Below are 20,386 nucleotides of genomic sequence, written 5' to 3'. Positions count from 1 at the left end.
CCGGTGAGTGGGTGGAGGCAGGTCTGTGATTCTGTGATGTGGGGTCTAGAGAATCAGGCAGGGCTTCTAGCAAAAAACAGGCTCTGGCCAATTTCCACAGAAAAGGAATGGCTCAGCCTGACGTCCACCTGAATGACTGGCCTGGAAAAGTCCAGGATCGCCCCCCACACCCACCCCCCGGGATCCCACCAGGATGGGTGAGCCCAGCCGGCTTTTAAGGATCTTGCAGGACAGAATTCCGTGTCCTGGGAGAGAGGGGATCGAATTGATGGGCCTTCGGCCATGTGAGATTAGGACCTGGCTCGGTGGAGATTAGGACCTCGTGATCAAATAGTCCTGCCGAGACTGAACTTGGGAGGGGAGCATTGTTTCTGGAAAGGAATTTGGGGGTGCTGGTCCCAAAGGAAGAGGGGATGGGCACTTAGCTGCTACAAACACCTCATGCCCCCTAAAAGGATGTCCATGAGGTGTGAGCTGTGCCCTGGGCCTTCGGGATGCTAAGGGCGGGTGATATCAGCTACAGAATGTTAGCGAGCAGGACCGAATTCCTCCTAGCAAGCGAAGGAGCTCAGCCCAGAGTGGACAGAGGTTCCTGGGCCCCGGGGAGGTTGTGGGAACTCAGGCTGGGCCTGGAGGGCTGGGTGGTCTTGAATAGGAGGGGAGGGTGGGAGCGGTGCTCAGAGTGAGGCTCACCGTTTGGGCAAGGTCACGGAGGCAGGGACGTGCCTGCTGGGCTTCGTGGAGGTGGAGAGACCAGCTGGTGCTTCACTGGTAGGGAGCGGGGTGTGCAGCCAGAGCTGCAGGCGGGAGACCTCACCGAACACCAGGTGGAGGTGTGACTGGCTGGGGTGGAGCCGTGCCAGGCTGGAAGCTGAGTTCGAGGAGTAATAGAATACACTGCTTGGATGGAGCACCTACTATGTGCCTGACAGTCTATGAAGGGCTTCATGGTGACCTTATCTAACCTGCGCCGCAATCCTACCCCATAGTGCTGCTACCATCCTACTACACAGGTGAAGAGATGGGGCTCAGAGAGGTTAAGTGACTTGGCTAAGGCCACCCAGTGAGCAAAGAGCAGAGAGGGCATTTGAACCCAGGTCTGGCCAACATTCTCCACTCGTCTTTGTTACAGAATCATCAGCTGTGAAGTCGGGGGCAGCTGGCTGATCTGTCCTGAGCATTTGCCCCATGCTCTCTCTCTCCTCCAGCCTTTCCTTCCCTCGGTATTCCTGGACTGCATTGAGCAGGGCCGTGGGTGGGCAGGGGAGGCAGAGAGCAGGGGGTTTGGAGAGTTTCCGAGGAGACAGATTTCCTCCTTGTCCCTGCAGAGCTTTCTCCTCTCCCTCCCTCCTCCCTGCAAAGAGCTGGAACAAAGCTGGCAAAATCGGTGTCAGCAGAAAAATCTAATTTTCACCTTAGACACGTTTGCAGCTGACAGATAACCCAGCCTGTAGACTTTCCTTTCGGGCAGGGCTGAGCTAAGTCCTGCCCTGGATGTTGGGAGAGTAGCTCTGTCATGTTCACAGTCACGTTTTCGGCAGATATTTCTCCTCTATAGGCCTCAGTGTTTCCACCAGTGAAGTGGGGTGGTGGCACTTGGGATTGGGTGTCACAAATTCAGATGCCTCCAGGAGGCCTCAGGAATGACAGGGGTGTGAAATGAACCAGATGCAGGAGAGAAGAGGGCGTGGTGATGGAGGGCCTGGCAGGGATGTCCCTGGCCTCTGGGGGCATCCCTGGTCAGGGCCCGCCAGCTGCTGCTCTGTAAGGCTGCCATTGCCAGACCTTTGGATTGTGTTCAAGAAAAGCCAGACACATTGATTGCGCTATAAAATAGTTCAGGTTTTAAATGTTAGCCATCTATTTAGAAACTAGAGGCCCAGTGCATGAAATTCGTGCACTGGTGGGGTCCCTAGGCCTGGCTGGTGATCAGGGCCAATCAGGTTCCCTGCCTCCTCCTTCCCTTGCCATCTGCATCCACTGCCCCCCACCTGGTTCCCCGTCCCAGCCTGATCCCTGGCCCTGATCAGGCAATTGCGACCTGATGGCCAGGGGGAGGGATTGGGGGAGGGACCTGGGAGGTTGGCCGCTGGCCCTGAGCAGGGAGCCGGCCTTTGGCCCCCCTGAGAAAGGGGCCACATCTGCCGCCACCCACCCCCGGTTCCCTGTCCCAGCCCGGGAGCCCGGCCCCAATCAGGCAATTGGGGCCTGCCAGCTGGGGGGTGGGGGAGAAGGAGGGAGACCAGGAGGTTGGCTGGCAGGTACCATTGGCAATCGGGGCCTACAGGCTGGGGGCAGCTCCTGTGTTGAGCGTCTGCCCCCTGGTGGCCAGTGTGTCATAACAACCAGTCCTTCTGGTCGTTCCATCAGAACGGTTGCTTAGGCTTTTATATAGAGAGATTTTTTGAAAGATTGTAGAGGCCAATAAAGCGGCTTCGTGGGCTTTGCCTGGACCAGGGTGCAATGCCTGGACTAGATTATTTGGGTTTCTTCCAGCCAGATGAGATACAGCTACATCTAGTATGCAAATAAATAAAAGTCAGATATTTGCCTTCTAGATATGGTACATTGATTTGTATCTGTTGATGAGCTCTGCGGTTTCTGATGTGCATCTAAGCTCAGCATTAATAATGGGCGGAACCCTCTCTGAGAAACTTTGGTCACAGATTAGGTGTCGTGTACCTGTACCTCTGCCTCCGGGTTCCTCCCGCCTTTAATGTCTATCTTGCAGCCTTCCTGCTACAGGCATAGCTTGGCCTCGTTTCTGTGGTAACTGAGCATGCAACCTTCTCCCCTCATTGTTGGATGTTCAGAGAGAGAAAAACTGGGAGGGTGGCCTTGAGATTTCCGTAAGCTGGACAGCAGTCCCGGGGACTTCGACTTTCCAGCTCTGCAAGATTGTGGACAGGGCAGGTTTATTTGGAGCCAGCGGGCAGCCCAAGAGGGAAATTTATTGGCTCTCGTATATTTTTTAGAGAGCTCTGGCTAGAGCTACTGACTTTATCACATCTGCTGCTATTTCCAGTCGGGAGGGTGCTGTGGATCGATCTCTATAGTGTCCAGAGAGCCATGGGTTTATAGGTCCTTTTAAAGGTGGGACAGTGGGGTTAGAAGAGGATCTGGGGGTCACAGTGGCCAGGGAGCTGACTAGGTACGTTGGTTATTCCCACCAGGTACCGTGAAGCCAAGAGGGCCTATTCGCAGGGGAGGCAGGCGGCTCCCTGGGGCTGAGGTGTGGTAACTGTCAGCCCTGGGCTCTGACAGGAAGAACAGGGGCGTGGGCAAGACACAGGCATTGGAGTCTCTGCCTGGTTTCCAGTCCTGGCTCCACCTCTGTGAGGCTGTGGGACGTGGGCGATGTCCATAACATCCCTGAGCTCCTGCTTGGTCGTCCGTAAAATGAAGATTATAATAGCCATCTCCTCGCAGGTTAGTGTAAGGATTGAGATGACCATGTAAAGCAGTTAGAAGTCCACAAACGCTTTCTGCTAAGGACCAGAGAGTTCGCATTTTAGGCGTTGTGTGCCGTAGCGTCTCTGCCAAACGCCTCAGCTCCTCTGTCGTAACTTGAAAGCAGCCGGGGACAGTATGTAAATGATGGCTGGGGCTGTGTTCCAATAAAACTTTATTTAATTATAGACACAGGAATTTGAACTTTCATGTGTCACAAAAAAGTCTCCTTTTTCTGATTTTCCCCCCCCCCACAAACCATTTAAAAATGCATAAATGGCCGAAACTGGTTTGGCTCAGTGGATAGAGCGTCGGCCTGCAGACTGAAAGGTCCCAGGTTCGATTCTGGTCAAGGACATGTACCTGGGTTGCGGGCACATCCCCAGTGGGAGATGTGCAGGAGGCGGCTGATCGATGTTTCTCTCTCATCGATGTTTCTAACTCTCTCTCTCTCCCTCTCTGTAAAAAATCAATAAAATATATGTAAAAAAATGCATAAATGGTCTTTGGCTTGCAGACTGTATAGAAACAGGCAGTGAACTGGATTCGGCCCACGGGCCACAGTGTGGTGACTCCTGATGTAGAATGATGCCCATTCCGTGTTCGTTAAATGTTTAAAATTGCCTTTATCTTCATCCTCATTCTTTTCATCCTAGGAGGGTGGGTTGGGCTGAGGGAGGGAGGGTGCATAATAACTGCTATTGGAAGGGAAAATGGGCTTTGTCCTGTTACCCCAAATAGGGCCGGCCTCCGGCACTGGCGGGCAGAATGGGCAAGGAGATGGATTTTGGCTCTGAGGCCTCTGGCAGCTAAAGTTGGAACAGACTGCCGTGGGCGTAGTGAGCGCCTGTCACTAGAAGTGCTCACGCAGAGGCCAGAGGCCCTGCCACCTGCCGTGACAGAGGCTGGCTCCCTGGATAATGGGCGCTGGGGTTCCTGCAGCTGCTGGCAGCTGGGGGAAGGGGCCCGCATGAGTGTTAGGAGGTTGGGGGGCTGCTACGCTCCCTCCTGTGTGATCCTCCAGCCACACTGCCCTTGCCTCGCAGGGGGTGCATGTGCAGGAAGAACAGCCCCCTCCGCTGTAACGCCACAGGTGTGAGCCTCAGAATCACCGTGGGACACAATGAAAACCCAGGATTTATGGAGAAATGGGGTTGGGGCGCAACAGTCAAGCTCTCTGTCAGCGACACATAAAAAAAGAGGAATGAAATAAAATGGTAGTCGAGCTTTATTCATGGTTAATGGTTAAGAAATACATAAAAGGACCATCTTTATTTTAGTATTTATCTGGGAGAGAAACCTGAAGTTCGCTTGTGGGAGTATGTGCCCGCTCTACCTGCTGGCTGCCCGCCCAGTTCCCACACCTGCCACTCTGTGTGCAAAGGGGCGGAACCAAAGACAGAGAAAGAGAGAAAAGACAGGAGGACAGGGAGGAAGAGTACAACAGAGGCTGGGGGACTAGCGGGAGGGCCTGAGTTTGCCCTGCGAGGTGACGGAAGGAAGGCGATGGGGCCCCAGGTGGACAGATGGACGGATGGAGCCCCAGGTGTGGACGGGCGGGCCTCGCTGGCCCTGGGAGGTGTGTGTGTCGTGCATTCCTAGTGGCTCTGGTGTGGTGTTCTGGTACCAAGTCTTTCTCATGGTTGAATTCTCCCATAACACGAAATCCATGCGCTGCTCGGATTGTCCCCTGGTGCACTGATTGCGCTGGAACAGAGCAGGCACTAGAGCAGGATTCAAAGGTCACGAGTCCTGAGAGGTGGGAGGGTCTCTTAACCGGGCCTGCCTGTGCGGTTCGCCTCACCCAGAAGATGGGAGTGTACTCGACATTCAGGGCCTACGATGGCCCCCTGAACTTGGGTGAGGTCAGCCCTCCCCTGAAGTCCGCCCCCTCGCTGACTCCAGCAGCTGGGCTTTGGGACCTCAAGGCCTCTAATAAATCTCACTCACCCATTTTTGGGGAGAGAGCAACAGGGAGGGGTCAGGGCTCTGAGCCCACAGACTCACAAAGAAGCGCTCATGTGGAATAATGCTTAACCTGAGAGAGGGGCCAGAGGGGTGTGAGGGGGAGGGTCCCTCTAGAGCGAGAGGAGAGCGGGAGTGGTGGCCACGCGTCCCCAGCTCCCTGGAGCCTCTGCCCTTTGGCCAAAGAGTCCCCCACGCTGCGCGCAGAGCTACGAGGGCCGAAGGGCCTTTCGCCGGTCAGACCCAGGAGACCTAAGACTCTGCCTTTCTTTGCAGCAGAACCCACTGTGGGGCTACATGTGGGTAATGAGGTCATGTGAGTGGCTCCTCCTCGGAGCAAAGGGGGGTAGGGGGAAGAGGAAGGGATTGCCCGGAATTTATTAGTCTAATTACATTTTCCTAATGCGGTTGACTCCCGCTCACAGCAGTGCGCTTATCAAAGCCACAATCACACCAGCTTATTGGAGTTTTAATAAGAGTCAATTGGTTATTGTCCTTGCTGTGTCGGACCCTGTAGACGTAATTCCTGAAGCCCCTTGGGGAGGCAGGGAGCTTGCTTTCTTTGCGGGAATATTATTTACATTAATAGCCAGGATTAGGGACTTGTTCTACGTGGTTAGGAGAAGCGGAGAGATTCTTTGTTCAGGCAGCTTGCAGCCGCCAGCTGAGCGCCCACCAGTGCCCCTCTGAAGTCAGGGGCTCACCGCCCACTGCGCCATGCGGTGTGAAATGAGAGGACACGGGTAACGCCAGTGAAATGAGAAGGCGCGGAAAGCCCTTTGTTAGCTCCTAGCAAGTGTTAATAAATGCCGGCTGTTTCAGAAATGGCCGGATGAAGGGGTTGTGGTAGCGCAGCCCCACTCTGTGTAGATATTTCTGGTGCTTTAGAGTCCAGCAGTTTCACATCTGGAGTGAGCTTTTCTGCCTTCCCGTTGGCTGTGTGACTTGGGCACCATTCTTGACCTCTCTGTGCCCAGACTTCCCTGTCTGTAAAAGGAGGTGATCAGGGGAGCTCTCTCCTTGGGGTAAGGAGAGAGGCCTAACGGAGGGCGTCCATGCAGTGTGTCGGGCAGTGCTCGGCCCGTGGTGGGCAGATGCTGGTTATTGTGAGGATTTCCAAGCTTCCGTTTTCTACTTTATAAAATGGGGAGCTGGTGCTGTGCTGTGGTGTGCTTTTCAGGGTCACTGAGGATGTGGTGGGGCTGTGTTTGTGTTTATCGGGAGCTGTCAGAGATGGTGGCCTCGCTGTCGTGGTCTCTCAGACTCACAATGACCCTAGAAGCATCTCTTCATGCCACAAGGACAATCAGGAGTGTACGCTGCAGACAGACCGGCAGGAGTTAAAGTCTGGGCTTCTCTTGTCCTCAGCGTGGGGGAGTCGCTGTCATTATCTGCACCGTGGAGATGCTGAGGCACGGGGGTGGGAGTGGGGGTGGGAGTAGGGGGGGGTCACTGGCAGGGACAGGATTTGCATTCCTTTAGCCTCTTCTTCCCAACCCAGAATTGTGGCCTGTCCCTGAGGGCCACAGGGAGCCACGGAAGACTTGAGAGCTGTGGGCAGCAGCTTGTGGTGGGGGCAGCACAGACAGAGGTCCCGTCCTCGCAGCCCGCAGCCTGCCCTCCGCTGGCTCTGGCGCGAGCGGTCCCCTCTGAGGGGCACTGCTGGGACCTGGAAGATGGTGAAGATCCTGGACTGGAACCAGCTCCCGCACAGCTGCTCTGAGGCCTGCGGTGCCTGGAGCAGCAGCGAGGATTCTGTGTTGGCGCCCAACTCGCCTGGCTCCTGTGGGGCCTCCTGTTCCCTGCAGGTGGTGGGGCAGCTCCAGGACTTGGGCGGGAGGCTCCCTGTGGCCTCCCGGGAGCGTGTGGTCAGCTGCTCTCTCGCAGTCCCGCAGTCCCGTCTCTCCAGGCCCGGCTCGGCCTCCCTTCCTGCCGCCCCCTTCCCTGTCCCTGCCGCATGTCCCCAGTGGCCTCATTTCCCCTCGCAGGCAGAGTGAGTGCCATCTGCACGCTTGGCAGCCTCGCGCACGTTCTCTCGCCCAGCTCAGTGGTAATGGTTTTAAAGGAGACCGCTTTTAGCACCAGTCCCCGGGACGACCTCACTTCTTACAGCTGGCCTTCCAGGGGACACTCTCTGCCCCTGTTGTTAAGCCAGCGAGCGAGTCACCTACGCACAGCGGAACATCCGACCTGGAGCAGGCAGAGAACGTGCTTGTTGTGCTGTGTCCGAACTTCCAGGAGGTCCGAGAGTCCACGTTCTCGTCCTCGAGGAACCGCTTAGCCCAGTGGTTCTCAACCTTCTGGCCCTTTAAATACAGTTCCTCATGTTGTGACCCAACCATACAATTATTTTTGTTGCTGCTTCGTAACTGTAATGTTGGTACTGTTACGAATTGTCATGTAAATGTCTGATATGCAGGATGGTCTTAGGCGACCCCTGTGAAAGGGTCGTTCGACCGCCAAAGGGGTCGCGACCCACAGGCTGAGAACCGCTGGCTTAGCCCCTCCAGAGGGCTTCCCTGGTTGTGTGCATCATAGAAATGCCACCTGCCCCCGCCAGTGCCTTCTGGTGCCCGGCATCTCGATCGGCCGAGTGCCACTTGAAACTCTTCATCGCAGGGCCCCCGGCCGGCGCCATGCCCACTTCTCAGCGTGTCCTGCTTCTTTCACTCGTGCCACTCGGTAAATGCGTGCCCAGGGGTGGAAGGTGGCCCTCGTGCCTGAGGTCTGGGCGGTGATGGCAGGCGTGGGAAGTGGCTTCCCTCTGGTGCACCAGCTCTGATGGCTGGAGGACAGGGCGGAGAGTCCAAGCTGTGCTTCCCTCAGTGGGAAGGAAGCTGGTGATTGATTAGTGATGTCTGCCATGGCCGTGAGGGAGCAGAGTGGGGGTGTGTGTGCTAGAGCGTGCCATTGGGCTGGGGCCCTTTCCCCTCGCCTTTTCGTGCCTCGTCACCCCCTGTGCTCTGGAAGCTGGCGTCGTGGGGCGTGGTTGGCTGCTTTGAGGGCTGCATGGGAGGCAGGTTAGTCCCAGCTGGTTTGGGAAGCAGCTGGGAATGGCTCTGTGTTGAGACACGTGCTTCTCCAAGGCTGGTGCTTTTCCAGGAAGCCATGTGGTGCCCCCTAGGCCGGTGATGGCGAACCTTCTGAGCTCGGCCTGTCATCATTTTGAAAAACCCTAACTTAACTCTGGTGCCGTGTCACATGTAGACATTTTTTGATATTTGCAACGATAGTAAAACACTTACATTTTTGATATTTATTTTATATATTTAAATGCCATTTAACAAAGAAAAATCAACCAAAAAAATGAGTTTGCATGTCACCTCTGACAGGCGTGTCATAGGTTCGCTATCACTGCCCTAGGATGAGATGAGCTGGGCACCTCTGGGAGATTGGGGTGAATAGGGAGGGTGTATCCAGGCACCAGTTCTTCTAGCCTCGATGTGAAGGGCTTGTCCTTTCCTCAAGGGAGTCTTACTGGGCAGAGGGACTGCAAGGCTGAAGCCTGCCCCAGCCATGCCCCAGAATGCCTTTCAGGCCCTGGGGGCGAGGGGCGAGGGGCAAGGGGCAGGGGATGGGGCAGAGCACGGGACTAGGATCTCCTCCAGAACCCATGGAGGGGCCCAGGCTCAGCTCTTCCCACTGAGTCCTTGGGCCTGCCTTCCCTTCCTTCCTGCTAAAAACTCAAACAAACTGATGCCCATCCAGCTGAAAGGGTATTGTTAGGTATGGCCAGGTAGGAATCCCAGGACCCTGGGGTGCCAAGAAACAGAGCAGTGAAAGAAAGAACAGCATGCTTGGGGCCCAGTCTGCATTCTAGCCACAGAGCTGCAGAGCTGTGCTGTGGATTTGCTGTGTGGCTTTAGGCAAGTTGCTTTCCTCCTCTGTGCCCATCTTTCTTCACTTACAATGAAGGGGAATGACTAGAGGTCTAAGAGCCTTCTCTGTTCTCACTGAGGAAATGGGCTGTCCTGGGTACAGCTGCGTGTTGGGTGTTGAGGCCCAGCGGTGGTGGCGCACCCCTACACAGACCCGCAAAGCCTCCCATGTCATCATAGAGGGGAGAACTGGGGTACAGAGAGGGCTGGGCTCTCATCTGAGGGGCCAGCAGCAGGCCCACATCTCTGTTGTACCACTGCCCTTTGCTCCTCATGGCTCTGGCCCTGGACCCTGGAGTCCTGCTATCTGATCCTGCTGTGCCATGCAGGCAGGGGCGGGGGCAGCATCCCCAGGACTCTGGTGACATTATTTTTAAGACCTTGGAAAGCAAATTAGAATTTCAAACCAGCCAGCCCTTTTGAAAGCAGACCGGGGGTGTGTTAGCAGTAATTTAATTTTTACTTTGTTTTATGAATAGGATGTGGGAGGTGAGAGGAGGGTGTGAATTGTGGTGAGGGTGCTGGCTTCAGAGCCTGGGTTGACGGAATCAGGAACATTGGAGAAGAGCAGGGGTGGGGGGTGCCGGGAGGCTGACCAGAGAGCTGCAGGGAGTGTCCAGGGGGCTCTGGCCTGCAGACCCTGATTTGGGACTATCGGCTCATGCCAAAGAGGGTCTGTACCGGGGCCTCCAGGCTCTGGGGCTGGGGTCTGCATCAGCATTACTGGGGCGCCGTAACGAATTCACAAACTTGCTGACTTAAAACACAGAAAGTTATTCTCTCACATTCTGGAGCCCCGAAGTCTGAAATAAGAATAGCCATACTGAACTCAAGGTGTCAGCAGGCCCACACCCCCTCCAAAGGCTACGTACGGGGAGGGTCTTTCTCGCCTCTTCCAGCTCCGGGAGCTCCCAGCGTTCCTCGGCTTGTGGCAGCGTCTCTCCGCCGTCCGCCTCGGTCCTCGCATGGCCCACTTCCCCTGTGTCCCTGCGTCTCCCCCTTTTCTTACTAGGACACAAGGAACTTACGAGTCATTGGATTTAGGGCCCAGCCGAAATCCGGGATGATTTCATCTCACGGTCCTTAACTGATTACATCTACAAAGAGCCTGTTTCCAAACTGGGTCCTCTTCTGAGTTCTGGGTGGACCTGAATTTTAGGGCGACACTCTTCAACCTACTACGTGGGTGGCTTTAGGAGGGTGCAGCCCCCCTAAACCCATCCTAAGCCTCAGTGTGGACATTGCCCCCAGGAGGACATATAGCTCCCTTTGAGCTGCCAGAGGCCCTGAGATATGTGACCAGCACTCTTCTGGGGCACATCTCTGGCAGGGGGACTAGGGCAGAGGTCACGGGAACCATGGGTGGGGCATCTGTACAATGCACCACGGATGGAGGAGCCTGACTGAGCAAAGAGGAGACGGGCGCAGGTGTGCTCTGGAGGACCTGGGATGCTGGGTCCTACCGCTCAGGTGTTTAAGAATATGAATTTTTCAGATTCTCCCCCCCCAAATGTATATGTGCCCCCCCCCCCACTAAGCCATCCCTGGGCCCTTAGAGACCCTGGTTAGGACCCCGCCAGATGGCGCAGACGGCTCAAGTTGGATGGGGCCATGAGGAGTGTGGCATTCGCGTCTGGCTTTGAGGATGGCAAGTGGTGACATGGGTGACCGTGCCCCTGCTTTTCAAAGAAAGATTACTTCCTTCGCCTTTGTTTTTGTTGAGCTGTATAACGCGCTGCCTGTTCTTGGCAAGAAAAAATGAGGCAACGGTGATGAGCAGAGGGAGGAAAATTCCCTTGAGGTCACTGCCCACCGACAGCCACGTGCCGTGAGGCCTCTGGCCTTCTGAACCTTGGTCTCCATATTTTATTTGACACAGAAGGGATGATATTGTATCTAAGAGCGAAGCTCACATTTTTGCCTGAAGTAGTGAATGCGAAGAAAGGCTCACAAAGCATCGTCATTGACTGAGTGGGATTCTGTTGTCTGGATGCATCAGAAATGAACCAATCTTCTGTTTGGGGACAAATTGCCCTGTTTCCTTCCTTCTGTTTTTCAAAATATATTTTTGTTGATTTCAGAGAGGAAGGGAGAGGGAGAGAGAGATAGAAACATCAATGATGAGAGAGAATCATTGATTGGCTGCCTTCTGCACACCCCTCACTGGGGATGGAGCCTGCAACCCAGCCATGTGCCCTGACTGGGCATCTAACCGTGGCCTCTTGGTTCATAGCTCAACCCTCAACCACTGAGCAACACTGGCCGGGCTCCTTCCTTCTTGATAAACAATTCAGTAGTGAACATCCTTGCAGTTTCTTTTGTCTGTCTGCTTCTGTAGGGGGAAGGAGGTTGTACACCCTAAGCCGTAAAGCTGTAATGCACCCATTCCCATCCTTTATCTGACCCCGGGTCTGTGTGTAGGGCCTGAAGAAGGTTGGAGCAGGCAGAGCACTTCCTGTGACCCAAGCTGGGTCCTCGTCTTGGGTCTGTGCCCGACGTCTCTCTGTGAAGATGGTGCTTGTTATTTAAAACATCCTATATAATAAAAGGCTAATATGCAAATTGACCAAACGGCGGAATGACTGTTCCCTATGATGTGCACTGACCACCAGGGGGCAGATGCTCAATGTAGGAGCTGCCCCCTGGTGGTCAGTGCACTCCCACAGGGGCAGTGCCGCTCAGCTAGAAGCTGGGCTCACATCTGGTGAGCGTAGCAGCAGTGGCGGTAGCCTCTCCCGCCTCTGCGGCAGTTGGACATCCCCTGAGGGCTCCTGGACTGCAAGAAGGTGCAGGCTGGGCTGAGGGACACCACCCCCCCTCTCTCCCACAGTGCACAAATTCCATGCACCGGGCCTCTGGTTCCTTATATAATGCTGTGTCCTGGACTGAGTTGGCGTGGATAGAGGAAGAGGAGTCCCCTTCCCACTGCCCTTTGGCTCTCTGGTATTTGCAACTCTGGTTCCTGGTATGTCCAGAAAATGAGGCCATGATCTCTTGTGAGGTGTGAGGGATCCAGCAGGCAGGGCAGTGCCATTCTGTCGTCTCCAGGCCCCCTCTGCAGACAGATGTTCATGTACAGGAGTGACGTCCTGTTTCCTGGGTGACTCATCGCTCGGGCCCTGCTGGCCTGGAGTTCCGGGGTGAGAACAAGCTATGGGCCTAGGCTGGTACAAAGGGGCGGTCCTGGCCAGTCGGCTAGAAGCCTTTGAACTGCTCATCACTGGGAGCTTGGGGTTTCCCAGGGGGCCCAGTCACCCTCTGGGTCTAAACAGAGTCCGCCTTCCATCCTGCCTCTCTGTGCAGATCAGTCAAGTTGCTCAGCCATTTCAGGCCTCGTTGTCTTGTCTCTGATGTGAGAAGACGGCCCCTTCCTTACAAACCTCGTAGGGATGGTAGAAAGCTAGTGCCATTCATTCCTGTGGGCCGTGTGCTTGCAAGAACGATTCGTAATAACCCGTTTTCCCAGGGTTGTTACTGTTCAGAAATGGGGCTCATTCTTTTTGTTGCCACTTTTTCTTGCAAGCAGCATAGAACACGAGGAGAGAGATTCAGTGCTTGCTCCCTGCCAAGTGCTGTACATGCATGAAGCCATTTTCTCCTCTTGTGCTTCCCATTTTACAGATGGAGGAGACTGAGGCCCAGCGAGGCAGCGTGGGGGCTGGGGGAGGGGTTAAGAGTGTGGCTGTAGAGTTAGATGAGATACAGCACGTCTTGGTGCCCAGCAGCTCCCGTTTGAACGTTCGTTGTGCCCCTTGCTGGTTGTGTGACCTTTGAACCCCTATTCTCACATCGTAAAGGGAAGTAGCGCCTGTGCTGGGTGGGTCTGTCATTACCACTTCAGCACCCGGATCTGCGTGCTCAGCCACGCCCGGCGCTGCGTGTTCAGTGTGTGCTGACAAACACGTGGCCGTCGCTTTCACCGGGAAGGTTTCGATCTCCAGCCTGCTACTGGTTCAGAGGAGAGGACTTGGACTGTCCCTTTCTGTTCCAGGGACAACAAGGTTGTCACAGAGATGCTTGAGAGTTCAAATGTCTGCTGCTCCCTTCATCTCCTCGCCCCTTCCTGGTCCCTCCGGGCCTTAGCTCTCCATCCCCTGCTGTGACGGATGCTTGCAGGGTCCTTTGCCGTAACTCACCACCGCCCCCACCAGCAGCTAGCTCATTTATGTCTGTCATTCTTCATCCTAGTGGTCATTTCTAACAGTGCATAGTATATTTTTCTCAGGTTTCCCTTTTATTTCTGAATTTGATGAGTGTGTGTAACAAATGACACAGATTCAGAGGTGGAAAACAACACACGGGTGTCATCTCACAGTTTCTTTGGGCCAGGAGCCCGGGCACAGCTTAGCGGGGTCCTCTGCTCAGGGTCTGACAAGGCTGCAGTCACAGCATGGACCGGGCTGTGTTCTCATGTGGAAGCTCAATTGGGGAAGGATCACTTCCAATCTCATTCAGGCTGGTTACATGACCGTGGGCCCCAGCTCTTTTCTGCTGTTGGCTGGGGCTGCCCTCGGGTCCTGCAGGCCACCCTCGGACTCTTTCATATGGCCGTTCCAGGCATCGTTCACAGCACGGCACTTGCTTCTTCTAGGCCAGCAGGAGAGCGTCTCTCACGTTCTCCTGTGAAGACTGAGTCTTAGGTAATAAAACAGGAGCGATAGCCATCACCTTCCCAGCATCCTCTTGGTTAGCGGATAGCCACAGGTCCCACCCACATGCAAGGGGAGGGGATGATGCAATAATGTGGTTCATTGGTCACCCCTGCAGGTCTGGCTGCCACAATGAGCTTCATAAGCTTATTACAATTGTGTAAAATAAGAATAATTAGCTCAAAGCCCTTCGCCCAGAGTAAAGAACGTATTATCCTTTTTGGCTATCAGATCTCTGGTTTGTTTTGTAGTTCCAGGCTGTGTCCTGGAGAGTTAAGGGTGCCAGATAAATAAGGTATTTAGCTGCTTCTTTAGAATCTACGTGTTTTTCTTGTCTGAACTGTTTGAAGTGAGAGGAAGAGTGAGGAAAATAGGGGTGAAAGCAAGCATGAGCCCAAGAGGGATAAAGGAGGGAAGGGAATTTCTTAGCAAATGTAAATGCCTTTTTATAGACAATTTTCTCTAAATGCATAAATGGTACATGATGCACGTTAGTGTAATTTTCCTTTGTTTTACCTGTGCCCTAGCCCTCCTTTAGTGACATCATGCCCCCTTACACCCACCCTGAAATCGTGGTAATGATCTAGGATAGATCTTTTCATGTTTCTCCATGTTCTTATAACCTTACACAGACATGCATTAATGTTTTTACATCTGAATCATCACCACTCAACAAGCCCCATGAAACCCTTCTACACTGATGGCTGTAGTGCTAGTGCATTCTTTTTGACGACTGCATAATATTCCAGAGTGTGGATGTCCTATAATTTCACCGACCATTCCCCTATTGATGTCATTCATTTCCTGTTTGTTTTCTTAGTAAGAAGCGTGAAGATAACCCTCCATGCATGCACACATCTGTAGGTACATCCATATAATTGATCTCTCTGGGGTATACTTCCAGCTGTCGAATTGCTGGGTCACAAGGTTGGCGTACCTTTAATTTTCATAGCGGTTGCCACTTGATTTCCCCGGAGGCGGCAGTTTTGTCACCCCAGTAATTGGAGAGCCATCTTCCCCCCGGTATCCCGCCAGCAGCCTTGCGCTTGGTCTTGTTAATTTTGACCAGGCTGAGAGGTATAAAGTGATATCTCACTGTTACTTTTAATTTGCATTTCACCGACTAGCAGAGAGTCTTAGCAGCTTTTCATCTGTTTGGCCATTTGGACACTCACCTGCCAATTGCCCGTGCGAATCCTCAGCTTATTTCTCCATAGGGCCGATGGCCCCCTTCTTGTCAGCTCGTCAGCTCTGTAGAGGGTGGATTTTAACCCCCTATTAGCCTCTGCATAGCAGTGATTTTGCCAACGATGCTGAGCTGTCTGTTAACTTTGTTGATGTGTGTGTGTGTGTGTGTGTGTATTTGTGCCGTGCAAACGTTCTGAAGTGTTATATAGGCAGATACCTGCCTTTTCTCCCGTGGCTTCTGGGTCTCCAGTGTTGGTTGAGAGGACTTCCTCACCCACATATGTTTGCTTTCTTTTCACATCAACGGTTCAGTGTAATAAACATCTGCCAAGTGTTTGATTTGTGCCAGACCCTGGGCCACACGCCACCAACATGGGATTAATAAGAGGTGGTCCTATCCTCAGGGGGCTCAGTGTCACATGGGTAATTACAACCAATATGACGGAGCGCTGGTGGCTAGGGGCTGGGGGAGGGGGGGGGCCCTGCTTTCTGAGCACAGACACCCAGTCAGAATATAGAGGTGCCCAGGCCCAAGCCCCCAGGGAAGTCATCACCTGCCATGGGTGGCCTCACCCATTCCCCCCCACAGCAGTCATTTTTCCGAGGGCCTTGGTGTGAGGCTGCCTCAGCTGGTGCTTTGGGGATGGTGGCTGAGGTAGCCAGGCGAGGAAGGAGGTTGGGAGGGGGTAGCAGGAGGAAGGAACAGTGGGAGGCGGAAGAAGGGCTTGTCCTACTGGGGCGCCCTGACTGGGACACAGGAAGAGGTAGGAGGGTGGGGAGGTGTGTCACCAGCCTGCAGGTCGGATGCAAAACAGAAAGAGACCGAGAGCTGATGTTCACCACCAGGGGATGTGCCGGGGAGAGAGTTGGGCTGGTGGGCTTGGGAACTTGAACCCTCTCTGACGCATCAGTGTGGGGGGGCCGCGCCAGCCTCGGCCGTCTCTGGGGCTGCGGCTGCTCTTGATCTGTGGTCACCAAAGTGGGCTGTGTGGCTCCCGGGAGAGCGAGAAAGCGCCACAGAGTGCAGCAGGCAGAATTAGAACTTCATTTCTATTTATGTCCTCATCTCCTCTAAAGGTGTATTTTTATGTCTGTTTAATGACGTACATAAAATTAGGAAGGCAGTGCATGCTGCTGATCATAAACAAATGCATGCTGGGACGTGTGCACAATCCAGAGTGTGGGGACCATTGCTCTTGGTGGGCTGAGCCACTTCGGCTCCCAGCCACCCTGAGGGCGAGGGGACCGGGGTCCTGGGAGGGAGGGACATTTGCATGGGTGGGGGTGGGGCCCTGGGAGAGTGATTACGGGCAAGGAAATAACTTCACCCAGTTACTACGAGGGCTGGCTGTGTCTCATATATTACCTCCATGGAAAGGTCCCCTTCCACTCCCTCCTGCATTTTATTTTAGCCTCCTTTTTTTTCCCTTTAGAAAATATCTTGCAATTTGTAGTTACTTTAATTTTTTGCCTATTTCTCCTCTAGACTGTAAGCTCCCTGAGAGTAAGGACTGAATGTCTCAGTCTTTGGAGTATCCCCGGGGCCCAGCACAGTGCCCGGTGCATAGTTGGTTCTCATATCTGCCTAAACTAAAAAAAAAAAAAAAAAGACCATACCCTTTTATGTAATGATGTTTACTTTGAATTTATATTAGTTCACACAAACACTCCATCCATGCTTTTGTTCCGGCTCTCCGGTCCAGTTTAAGAACCCATTGTGGCCCTCGAGTCAAAAAGTTTGCCCACTCCTGGGTTAGCCCATATCAGGTGTGTCCCATGCCTATGAAGGTAGACATCACCAGCTCCATTTTGTAGGTGAGAAACTCGGTTTCAGAGAGGCTGAGTAATTTGCTCTGGGTCACACAGCTGTTTGGTTACGGGAGTGGGAGGAAGGGGACTAACATATCCTGAGTGCCTACCAGGTGTCTGGCTCTCACTGTACCTCGATGCTACCCCATCGACGATGAAGAGCCCTGTTCACAGGAGAGTAAACTGAGGCTCGGAGATGGGAAGTGACTTGCCCGAGGCCACTCAGCCAGGCAGCAGAAGAGCTGGGATTTGAACCCAGGTCTGTTTGGGTCCCAAGCACGTTTTCTTCCTACCATCTCGACAGTGACTCCCTTGTTCTGAGTTAACTCAGGAGCCTGATGGTGACTCTGAGGTCCAAAGGGGGCATGTATGGGCACCTACTAAATGGCGGGCATCCTGGCACACACCCCTGTGGGCAGGCGGTGACGAGGTGGCTGGATGGGGCTGCCCCGGTGGTGGGTGCTGGTCCACTCGCTCTGGCCCCCAAAGCCGGCTGATTTGCCTGCCTGACAAGGTGGGTGATGTTTTATGCATGGCGCCTAATTTTGCCCCGGCAGTCTCTGGCTATATTTAACACCATTAATCATTATTGTTGGCTCCCAGGGGATGGATCCCTGATTAGTGTCAGGAACACATCACAGAAGGAATGGAGAGGGAAGAAAATAAGAGCTCACTCCCAAACCTGTTTCTCCAAACTGGAGAGGAGGCGAGACGCGTGTTCGCAGCGCCCTTCCCTCAGCCATCTGTGCGGCTCGTCACGCACGCTTTCTAGGGCTGGACTCCCGCCTCTTTGTTGCTGGGCTGCAGCCAGGGCCTGCCACCCCAAGGAACCCCTCTGGGTGCCTCAGGACACCCTCTTCTCTGCATCAGAGCAGTGTGCAGCTCAGCCACCAGAGGGCAGCTGCCTCAGTCGGAGCTCAAGAAAGGGCGGACCCAACACCTATTAGGCTCCTGCTGTAGGCAGATGTCTCTACCTGGTGCCTTACCTACCTCATCCTCATCACCCTAACTCTCCTAGAGGCGACGTTGTTTTTATCTATATATATAAAAGACTAAGCGACCCGTTGACTGGTTGACTGGTTGACCACTCGACTGCTTGACCATTCGCTATGACGTGCACTGACCACCAGGGGGCAGATGCTCAATGCAGCAGCTGTGCCCTGGTGGTCAGTGTGCTCCCACAGCAGGAGCGCTGCTCAGCTGACCAGGATGACTGGGGCCGGGATGGGCAGGAGCGCCTCCTCCCTGGATCCCCACGGGCCATGCCGAGGGACCTCACCGGTGCATGAATCCGTGTACCGGGCCTCTAGTGTTTATATATTTTATTGATTTCAGAGAGGGAGCAAGAGGGATAGAGAGAGAGAAACGTCAGTGATGAGAGAGAAACATGGATCGGCTGCCTCTTAAAAGCCCTCTATTGGGGATTAAGCCACCACTCGGGCATGTGCTCTGACCGGGAATTGAACCATGACCTCCTGGTTCATAGGTTGATTGTGTTTCCTTCTTTGCTTTGGCTGCTAGGGAGCTCAGTCAGATTGCTGCAAGAATATGGGCCTTCCTGGTCTCATCTTGTTTATCATGCTTTTCTCTTCGCTGTAATTTTTTTCCCACTTCACTGTGCCTGAATCGAAGTTGTATACCATTTTCTGAATTTCTTTGTGAGGCTCTGATTGTCACAAATGGATTTTGCCCTCGGAGGGGAAGTCGAGGGCAGTGCAGAGAGCCTAAGAGAGTTGCTCTTCCAGACAGTGTCTAGTCCCGCCCCCTCGGAGCAGAGCGTCTCTGGAAATTGGTCCGCTCTCATGCGCGTGCATGCCTGGGTTAATAATGCTAGACATTCCCTCTAACCCAGTGGTTCTCAACCTTCTTCATGCCGTGACCCTTTAATACAGTTCCTCATGTTGTGGTGACCCCCCAACCATAAAATTATTTTCGTTGCTACTTCATAACTGTAATTTTGCTACTGTTATGAATCGTCATGTAAATATCTGATAGGCAGGATGTATTTTCATTGTTACAAATTGAACATAATTAAAGCATAGTGATTAATCACAAAAACAATATGTAATTATATATGTGTTTTCCGATGGTTTTAGGCGACCCCTGTGAAAGGGCCGTTCGACCCCCCAAAGGGGCCTGGACCCACAGGTTGAGAACCGCTGCTCCAACCCTTTGAAATCTGAGGCAGTAGGACAATTTGCTGATAAAGTTCACGAAAGAAGGATTACCTGGTAGGTCCTGGTATCAGTGGAGGATTAATGTAGGACAAATGCAATATTGGATTAATGCAGGAAAAACCCCAAATAAGAGGCTCAGACCATGGAGACGTTGATTTTGCTCTTGCATTCAGACAGTTTAGAGGTGGGTCCGTCCTGGCGTGGCCCGGGGCCCCACAGTGTCGGGGCCCAGTCTTCTTCTCTCTCTGTGCTGTGGAATAGCTTCCGTTCTCCAGTCACTCATGTCCCGGGACGGTTACTGTCTGTTCCAGCCAGCAGAGGGAGGTCCTGGGAAAGCACTTTCTCCCCGTAAGGACACTTCCTACGAGTTGCACATAGAGCCCCTTCCCCCTTCGATAGCGTGCAGGTGATGAGCTGACACAAAAGCCTACCAAAAACCCTACATATTTTACATGGATGCACACGTACCTCAGGACAGACAAGCACGTGTGTTCCCGCGGGGAGGGTATAGGAGCAGAAACTGGGGATGAAAAGTTTGTAAAGAGTGAGACCAGAGAGGGGCCTGAACTTGCCTCACCTGGGAGGGGGGCGCAGGGGGACAGCAGTGGAAGAATTCAAAAAATAAAAAGCGGGTTTGGGCCTTTGACAAGCATGGGGAATGAGTCCAAGGCGGGGAGAGAAAGCTTCCTCCCGTGCAAAGTTGGGGCTCCTCCAAACCCATCCCCCCCCCGCCTCCCCGCCCAACACTCACCACCTTGCAGGGCTTCTGAGAGGATGAACTAAGGATGTGGTAAAAGAGAACAGGTGTTGCACAAATACAAATTTCCTTCTATTTTTAGTTTCCCTTCCCTCTGGGACTTGGGGCTAAGAGGGAAAGACTTGGGAGCGGTGGAGAAGGGGCACTCTTGGAGAGGGGTGCGGGCTCACGCCAGGACCCAGGACGCTGGGTGAGCAGATGCCCGTGGCTGCAATCGGTGAGGCCATGAAACTGAAACCGAAAAGCAGGGCCGGGCCGGTCCTTTGTCGATCGCTAGAGGTTAGATATGTATAGAAATGGGTGGGGACCCGATGACCGGGGAGGACCTCACCTGCCCTTTGGTCCCCAAGCATGGCAGTGATTGTCTTACCTACGCGTGCCTGCTACAGTGGGGCCTTGACTTACGAGTGTCCCAACTAACGAGTTTTTCGAGATACAAGCAGTCTCTCGGCCGATTTTTTGCTTTGAGTTGCGAGCTAAAATTCGGGTTATGAGCCAGCTTCTGATACCCCA

The sequence above is a fragment of the Myotis davidii genome, unplaced genomic scaffold (genome assembly GCF_000327345.1).
Source record: "Myotis davidii unplaced genomic scaffold, ASM32734v1 scaffold299, whole genome shotgun sequence".
Classification (NCBI taxonomy): Eukaryota; Metazoa; Chordata; class Mammalia; order Chiroptera; family Vespertilionidae; genus Myotis; species Myotis davidii.
This window is presented reverse-complemented; position numbering follows the sequence as displayed.